This window comes from Xenopus tropicalis, chromosome 9 (assembly GCF_000004195.4).
Source record: "Xenopus tropicalis strain Nigerian chromosome 9, UCB_Xtro_10.0, whole genome shotgun sequence".
Taxonomy (NCBI): Eukaryota; Metazoa; Chordata; class Amphibia; order Anura; family Pipidae; genus Xenopus; species Xenopus tropicalis.
Window position 1 is genome coordinate 1,736,162 of NC_030685.2, and position 9,400 is coordinate 1,745,561.

The window sequence follows — 9,400 nt, forward strand, 5'->3', positions numbered from 1 at the left end:
GTTTAGCATTCTCTATAAGTGTAGCCCAGCTGGTTACCTTGAAAATAAGCTTATTTTCCTGCTTTATGTGTGTAGGGACCCATAGGGTTAAATACCTTATGGAGTGAATCCCTTCCTCTTCACATAGTCCCCCTTGTTACTGGGCAGAAGCCTTTGTAACAATTTATAGTTATGCTCTATGCCCATTGGGTTAGTTAGGATGACCACTCCCCCTGCAGACTGATAAAGTGGGTAGCAAGGAGGCGTGGCTGCCTCTTTGGTTGCCTTCTGACTCTCAGGGAACATCTCCATTGAGCCTGGGATCAGACTTGGCCCCAGTAAAAGCCACCTGCCCTAGAGTAGCCCCTTGGTGCTATAGTGAAAGTCGGGGACAGGGCCCCGTGAATGTGGTGAAGTTAGTGGTAGGATAGATCCTGTTATAGCATGCTCTAGGAGAGTGAGCATAGTCAAATCTATCTAGTAAGAGCAGCTGTGGCTCCAACATAGGAGAAAGTAAGGGTTTAGCCTACCCCAGGCCCTGTTTGCCTTGCTGTAGGGACCACAGTTCAGACACAGGTATCAGGCAGTATCTACCCCTGATCCACCGTTGGCTGTAGGGATCTGGTCCAGTAAAAGGTACTCACCCTTGGGACTCCTGGCTATCAGTCCTATCGATCTCTGCTGCGGTTCTGCACTGTTTCTGTATTTCACTACTGCCACTAACCACTGTGACATTCTACCTCAACTATTGTGAGTATAACTCTGCTTCAACCTTGTCTGTGACAATAAACATTCTACAGTTATTCAGCAAAGAACCTTCTGGCGTCCTATTAATATATCTGCACCACACAACCTCAGCAAGTTGTAGTTAAACAACAACCTCAGCTCCATTATCTGCTATATTCCTCACAAATTATACCCTCCTTTGAAAGAGTGTCCCAATGTGCCCCATGCTCTAACCATAGCCTGGCATTTAAAGTGCTTTTTAGCCAAAATGGAGTTACATGTGGATTTCCACAGTTGATATAAGGACTGCAGCAGTATTTATAGTAATAGGAATGAAGGGACTACAGATCCCAGAAGGCCATTCTCTGGAGAGGATGTGCTCCAAAAAGGAAGAGGAAGTGGAAGAAGGGAGGAAGTAGACCTGAGGGGGGGAGAGCGGCTAGAGATCTCTGTTAAAGGCCACAGTATGTGTGGGGGCTGCATGGGATACAGTGACAGAGATCCCCCTGTGCAGTGTGGGAAGCCGACTGAACTCCGGCCAGCGCCATTCCTACTCACCAGCTCAGCACTGAGGGGAGACCTGCGCCATTCCTACTCACCAGCTCAGCACTGAGGGGAGACCTGCGCCATTCCTACTCACCAGCTCAGCACTGAGGGGAGACCTGCGCCATTCCTACTCACCAGCTCAGCACTGAGGGGAGACCTGCGCCATTCCTACTCACCAGCTCAGCACTGAGGGGAGACCTGCGCCATTCCTACTCACCAGCTCAGCACTGAGGGGAGACCTGCGCCATTCCTACTCACCAGCTCAGCACTGAGGGGAGACCTGCGGCCCCAAACAAGTTTCCTGTCCCACATCTCAGTAGTAAGTGTGCCCCAGTACTGACATACAGGTAACTAACATACAGTATATATCTAACTGGTGCAGCAGCAGTAACACTGGGATATCCTGTACAATATAGTTCCCTCACACAGACTCTACAGGAGATACAGACTCACCCAGCCCCTGTGGGACTATTATTACTGACCAACACAAGTGGATTACAGTGAAAACACTACTTAGAATCACAGATAATTGTGACAGTATACATTTGAAGCTATAATAAAAAAGTACAAGCATCCTGGATGCAAATTGTTGTTTAAGGGCCCCAACGCTGCCGGCTTATAGGACATTAGGGGGGCTCCCAAACACCCACATTTTGAATTTTAGATGTTTATTTACTTTGTTGTTAGAACTTAACTGCTAGTGCGGTTTACATTACATTGCACTGTTATTGCCATTTCTGCCTGTTCATACTTTCTGCATTTATCTGCATTTAATTTTTCTAACTCATTTTCAGCCCAGTTCCTGTGTAATAAATCTGGGTTTACTTCCTGTTTGTGTTGGTATTTACTGGGAATCTTTGGGGTGTCACCACAGTCACAACTACTGTACATCAAGCCATACCCTAGGGTGGGCTACATAATACATTCACAAACTTTCATGTTATTCAGTTATATTAAAAAGAAAACATAATGTTTGCATGTGTTGTGAATCAATTCTGAGCAGAACTGATCCAAGTGGGGGGGTGTAGTAATATGTTTGGGGACTGTGCATACATACCTGCAAGTGTATGATATTAATATCATTTAATTGTATGAATGTACATAGGGCACAATATATCTGTATAGATTTAAACAGTCAGTCAGATGGTAATTAAGTTGATAAGTTGGGAATGCTTTGAGGTGCCTTTGTGTTGGTTACCTTGGGATTTATTATAGGTGGGTGGGTAACACCAAGATATCCCAGGAACTGTTTGTACAGTTGTTTATGGTGAGACGGCTCCTTATGGGAACTGCCCGACTGACTAACACTATAAGATTCTGATACCTGATTATATTGTCAGCCAATTAGAACACATCCCTACTTTGGTCAGTGAGATTCTAAGGGCTCTGGCACATGGGGAGATTAGTCGCCCGCAACCAATCTCCCTGTGTGCCAGATCCCTAAAAGTATAACTTGTGAAGCCCTTATACTCAGACTGACACATAGATTCATAGCCACAGAGACATTGACACATAGACACACACACAAAGATAAATAGAAGGTCAGGCAGAACTCCTTTGAAGGCCAATCCCTATAGAACAGATCCTGTGGGCACATGTGAAGGAATTCTGTATTATTTGCTGTCTCTGGGTCAGATAATCTGAATAAAATCACTTTATCTCTGGAAAAGAACCGTGGGGTCTCCATTTACTTGCCTGTGGGAAATAGTGGAATATCCAGTATATTTGTAATAATATACTACATATAAATATTATGAGAGAAGTCTACACAACATCTACAAGTCCTCTCAAACCCATGCAGGAAGGTGTCCATATCTCCATGCTTTTCCATGGTAGGGAATTTGTCATGGGAAAGATGGAAAGGATATGGCACCCGGGGCTCACAGGACTGTGGATGTGAGTTTTGTTGCTGGAGTTTTGCTAACTCCACTTGATGCTGGCATTCTACCTGTCTTTCTGCCACTGTTGTGTCTCTCTCTGCCTGTCTTTCTGCTGCTGCTGTGTCTCTCTCTACCTGTCTTTCTGCCACTGTTGTGTCTCTCTCTGCCTGTCTTTCTGCTGCTGCTGTGTCTCTCTCTCTGCCTGTCTTTCTGCCGCTGCTGTGTCTCTCTCTGCCTGTCTTTCTGCCGCTGCTGTGTCTCTCTCTGCCTGTCTTTCTGCCGCTGCTGTGTCTCTCTCTCTGCCTGTCTTTCTGCTGCTGCTGTGTCTCTCTCTCTGCCTGTCTTTCTGCCACTGTTGTGTCTCTCTCTGCCTGTCTTTCTGCTGCTGCTGTGTCTCTCTCTCTGCCTGTCTTTCTGCCGCTGCTGTGTCTCTCTCTCTGCCTGTCTTTCTGCCACTGCTGTGTCTCTCTTTGCCTGTCTTTCTGCCGCTGCTGTGTCTCTCTTTGCCTGTCTTTCTGCCGCTGCTGTGTCTCTCTCTCTGCCTGTCTTTCTGCTGCTGCTGTGTCTCTCTCTCTGCCTGTCTTTCTGCCACTGCTGTGTCTCTCTCTGCCTGTCTTTCTGCCGCTGCTGTGTCTCTCTCTGCCTGTCTTTCTGCCGCTGCTGTGTCTCTCTCTGCCTGTCTTTCTGCCACTGCTGTGTCTCTCTCTCTGCCTGTCTTTCTTCCGCTGCTGTGTCTCTCTCTGCCTGTCTTTCTGCCGCTGCTGTGTCTCTCTCTGCCTGTCTTTCTGCCACTGCTGTGTCTCTCTCTCTGCCTGTCTTTCTTCCGCTGCTGTGTCTCTCTCTACCTGTCTTTCTGCCGCTGCTGTGTCTCTCTCTGCCTGTCTTTCTGCCGCTGCTGTGTCTCTCTCTGCCTGTCTTTCTGCCACTGCTGTGTCTCTCTCTCTGCCTGTCTTTCTGCCACTGCTGTGTCTCTCTCTGCCTGTCTTTCTGCCACTGCTGTGTCTCTCTCTCTGCCTGTCTTTCTTCCGCTGCTGTGTCTCTCTCTGCCTGTCTTTCTGCCGCTGCTGTGTCTCTCTCTGCCTGTCTTTCTGCCGCTGCTGTGTCTCTCTCTGCCTGTCTTTCTGTCACTGCTGTGTCTCTCTCTCTCTGCCTGTCTTTCTGCCACTGCTGTGTCTCTCTCTCTGCCTGTCTTTCTGCCGCTGCTGTGTCTCTCTCTGCCTGTCTTTCTTCCGCTGCTGTGTCTCTCTCTGCCTGTCTTTCTGCCGCTGCTGTGTCTCTCTCTGCCTGTCTTTCTGCCACTGCTGTGTCTCTCTCTCTGCCTGTCTTTCTGCTGCTGCTGTGTCTCTCTCTGCCTGTCTTTTTGCCGCTGCTGTGTCTCTCTCTGCCTGTCTTTCTGCCACTGCTGTGTCTCTCTCTGCCTGTCTTTTTGCCGCTGCTGTGTCTCTCTCTGCCTGTCTTTTTGCCACTGCTGTGTTTCTCTCTCTGCCTGTCTTTCTGCCGCTGCTGTGTCTCTCTCTGCCTGTCTTTCTGCCACTGCTGTGTCTCTCTCTGCCTGTCTTTTTGCCGCTGCTGTGTCTCTCTTTGCCTGTCTTTCTGCCACTGCTGTGTCTCTCTCTCTGCCTGTCTTTCTGCCGCTGCTGTGTCTCTCTCTGCCTGTCTTTCTGCCGCTGCTGTGTCTCTCTCTGCCTGTCTTTCTGCCACTGCTGTGTCTCTCTCTGCCTGTCTTTTTGCCGCTGCTGTGTCTCTCTTTGCCTGTCTTTCTGCCACTGCTGTGTCTCTCTCTCTGCCTGTCTTTCTGCCGCTGCTGTGTCTCTCTCTGCCTGTCTTTCTGCCGCTGCTGTGTCTCTCTCTGCCTGTCTTTCTGCCGCTGCTGTTTCTCTCTCTGCCTGTCTTTCTGCCGCTGCTGTGTCTCTCTCTGCCTGTCTTTCTGCCGCTGCTGTGTCTCTCTCTGCCTGTCTTTCTGCCGCTGCTGTTTCTCTCTCTGCCTGTCTTTCTGCCGCTGCTGTGTCTCTCTCTGCCTGTCTTTCTGCCGCTGCTGTGTCTCTCTCTGCCTGTCTTTCTGCCACTGCTGTGTCTCTCTCTGCCTGTCTTTCTGCCACTGCTGTGTCTCTCTCTCTGCCTGTCTTTCTGTCACTGCTGTGTCTCTCTCTGCCTGTCTTTCTGCCGCTGCTGTGTCTCTCTCTGCCTGTCTTTCTGCCGCTGCTGTGTCTCTCTCTGCCTGTCTTTCTGCCACTGCTGTGTCTCTCTCTGCCTGTCTTTCTGCCACTGCTGTGTCTCTCTCTCTGCCTGTCTTTCTGTCACTGCTGTGTCTCTCTCTGCCTGTCTTTCTGCCGCTGCTGTGTCTCTCTCTGCCTGTCTTTCTGCCGCTGCTGTGTCTCTCTCTGCCTGTCTTTCTGCCGCTGCTGTGTCTCTCTCTGCCTGTCTTTCTTCCGCTGCTGTGTCTCTCTCTGCCTGTCTTTCTTCCGCTGCTGTGTCTCTCTCTGCCTGTTCCACCATGATCAGCTGAACCCAACAATTGCAAAGCTGCTTGCAAGGATGAATCCCTGTCACCCTGCCCACTGCAGCTATTACTATCCTCTCGCTGAGAGGATCCCGGAGCAGAGTTCATCACTGGCAGGTCCTCAGTGGCATAATCTCCCGACCCATATGTGTAGTTCTGCTGCTCCTGTTCCACCAAGGCACAAATCTAAATCAAGCAATGTCTCTTTGCTCACAGAGGTTGATGAGGGCCTCTACCCAATCCATTCCCAATCCATACCCAATCCATTCCCAATCTATATTGATACCCAATCCATACCTAATTGATACCCAATATATACTAAATCCATACCCAGTCTTTACCCAATCCATACCCAATTGAAACCCAATCCATACCCAATCTATTACTAATCTATACCCAATCCATTGTGTGGGCAAAGGAAGCATGCACCAATGGGACTGTCAATCATAATCTAAAAACAAAGTTACTGGGCCCCTCAGCAAAATCTTTCCAGGGCCCCATTACACAGGAAGACCTATATTGTCAACATATAAGGAAGTTGTATATCTTTATGCCTCTACTCAGCCCCCACCACCCCTCTCAGTGGCCCTTGGTGGGAGGAGCAATGGGATGTGGGAAAGCAGGAATGAGTGCATGTGGGTCAGTCTGGTATAGATCTTCCTGGGTAATGGGGCCCTGGAAAGATTTTGCTGAGGGGCCCAGAAATGCAGGTGGTTCCTGGGTGGTTAAGTTGCTCCAATTGCAACATGGGATCAGCATGGAGGTGAGATTATTCTCATTTCCCTATAATATTCTCATTCTGTATTGTGATATGTACTAAACCTGTGAGTTACTGCCCCTGGGAGTCATTCCCACAACAGCAGTATTATTGCCCCCAGCACTATGGCAGCTCTACAAACCACTTGTAGTTCTGCAAATTGCACAAATACAAATATGCGTGGAACATCCCTCTGTAGGTTTCTACACTCTATTTGCCTGCAAAGCTGAGCCGTTCTGGTGGGGCAAACAGACAGCTATGGCCACAAACACCCCGGCTTATGTGCAGGCAAATAATTCAGTGAGAATATAGTTTGAGAAGAGAGGAATACAATACATTGTGCTTTTATTCAGATGATTCCAGCTGGCAGCCAATAAGATCCCAGCTTTACAAGATTACGCTTATGTAGATTCCATGACAGGGCCAGAACAACATCACAACCATGAACTGAGTGACTTTACATTATGAAGAGGAGGACATTAAATCACTGGTAGAAACGTAGAACCCCAATATTCCCCACACGTCGCTCTATTTATTGTGACAAAGTAAAATTCCTGTGTAATTTATTAAACCAGTTTGGACTCTGCACTGGTTATCAGCTCATTTTATTATTAAAAATGGGGATTGAGGGCAGGGGCAGCTTCTGTGGTTTGTGCAATGTTTATGGACGTTCTACTGACGGCTGCCAGCAAGTCTGTGGGTACAGAAACTGCCACAAAGGCCCCAAACTTTACCTTTCTAATGTTTGCCTTGGGGAATCCCAGGTTTATAATAACTGCCCAAACTAAAGCAAAGTGAAAAATGCTGCCCCTAGTGGGGATACAGTTAAATATTCAGCCAGCTTTGTGGGGAAAGCTGATCCTGTTATTGTGGAAGGAGGTTCCAGAGCTACGGTTCCTGAGGGGTTTCCCAATCATGCTCAAAGGGAAACTAAACCCTGCGGCACAGCGCGGCTCAACCAAACGTTAGTCAGCTGTTGCCGGACTACAAATCCCAGAATAATGTAACATATAATGAAGGGTGAGGCATGCTGGGAGCTGTAGTCCAGCAACATCAGGGTTGGATTCTTAAAGCAATATTGCCCAATAAAACTTTCCCAGCTCTCTAGGGCCCGCATTGGCAGCATTGAAATGCAAAAGAATCCTCCAATGAGAATCCCAGCTGATGTGAGTAAATCTCTGGGAATCAGCATTCTCATTGGCCACTTCTCTTGCATCTATAATGAAGTTTTGGGTCAGTAGAATTCTCATTGGGGAATTGGTTTCCATGTGTAATTAGGTTTTTCATCAACTTCTATAGAAGAACTAGGGGGCGCTGTGGGGCAGCTTTACGGTTGGGTTTAGTGTCCCTTTAAAACCACCCCATTGTAGCTAAAGCTGCCCCCTATCTAGCAGGGCTGGCCCCCCCCTCTCACTGCCCAGACTGGTTTTACCTCTGCCAAGTCCCCCCCAAACTGGACCCTGAGTCAGCCTGGATTCTATTTACAATATGAAACATAAATACAATGGGCCCAGTTACAGGGCGGCACAGAGAGACAGTAGAAAGGAAGCCATTTGCAAAAAGTTACAGCCCTCAGGCCAATGATTGGCTCATAATAGGAACCGGACCCATCTGGGTTACTACATAGGGTGCCGCCTAATATGCCAACGTGATTCTCAAACCTGAGAGATATCTGTCCAATGCCCATCCAGATAAGGCTCAGGCAGCCAATGGGGAGCCCTAAATGTGGGCCAATAAGCTTCCAACTTTATACTTTACTCCCAGTTACTGTGTGAAAGTGAAAGCAGCAGCAGCAGTCGGTCTTTGCCTAGCCATTATCTGACAGGGAAGGGATGGGAAATGGCGCGGCCGCTGCTGGATACATTCTGCCTTCTCTCCTGGATTTGCTGCAGCTCAGTCTGTAAGTCTTACTGGGTACGGTGTATGTGCATGGGGGGGGCCCTGAGGTGCATGGGGGGGCCCTGAGGTGCATGGGGGGGCCCTGAGGTGCATGGGGGGCCTGAGGTGCATGGGGGGGCCCTAAGGTGCATGGGGGGGCCTAAGGTGCATGGGGGGCCTGAGGTGCATGGGGGGGCCCTAAGGTGCATGGGGGGGCCTAAGGTGCATGGGGGCCTGAGGTGCATGGGGGGCCCTAAGGTGCATGGGGGGGCCCTAAGGTGCATGGGGGGGCCCTATGATTCTGCTGCAGACACTCCCTGATACATTGTATCCCCCAGGGCTGATACTGACACCTGCTTCTCTCTCTCTGGCTGTCTCTTTGTCTGTCTGTCTGTCTCTCCATCTTTCTGTCTGTGTGCCAGCCTGGTACTGACGGATGTTACCCCTCTGTATGCTACCCCATGATTTCCAGGCACATGGACTCTTATTTATTGAGAACTTTCCTTCTCTCCATCACTGCATGTTAGCTGGGGGTTCTCCTTCTGTGAATGGGACATAGTGTATGGAGTTAGTGGGTTGGTACCTGAGTCAGTGGGTTGGTACCTGAGTCAGTGGGTTGGTACCTGAGTCAGTGGGTTGGTACCTGAGTCAGTGAGTTGGTACTGAGTCAGTGGGGTTTGTACCTGAGTCAGTGGAGTTTGTACCTGAGTCAGTGGGTTGGTACCTGAGTCAGTGGGGTTTGTACCTGAGTCAGTGGGTTGTTACCTGAGTCAGTGGGTTGGTACCTGAGTCAGTGGGTTGGTACCTGAGTCAGTGGGGTTGGTACTGAGTCAGTGGGTTGGTACCTGAGTCAGTGAGTTGGTACCTGAGTCAGTGGGGTTTGTACCTGAGTCAGTGGGGTTGGTACCTGAGTCAGTGGGGTTTGTACCTGAGTCAGTGGGGTTGGTACCTGAGTCAGTGAGTTTGTACCTGAGTCAGTGGGTTGGTACCTGAGTCAGTGGGGTTTGTACCTGAGTCAGTGGGTTGTTACCTGAGTCAGTGGGGTTGGTACCTGAGTCAGTGGGGTTGGTACCTGAGTCAGTGGGGTTTGGTACCTGAGTCAGTGGGGTTGGTACCGTGAGTCAGTGGGTTGGT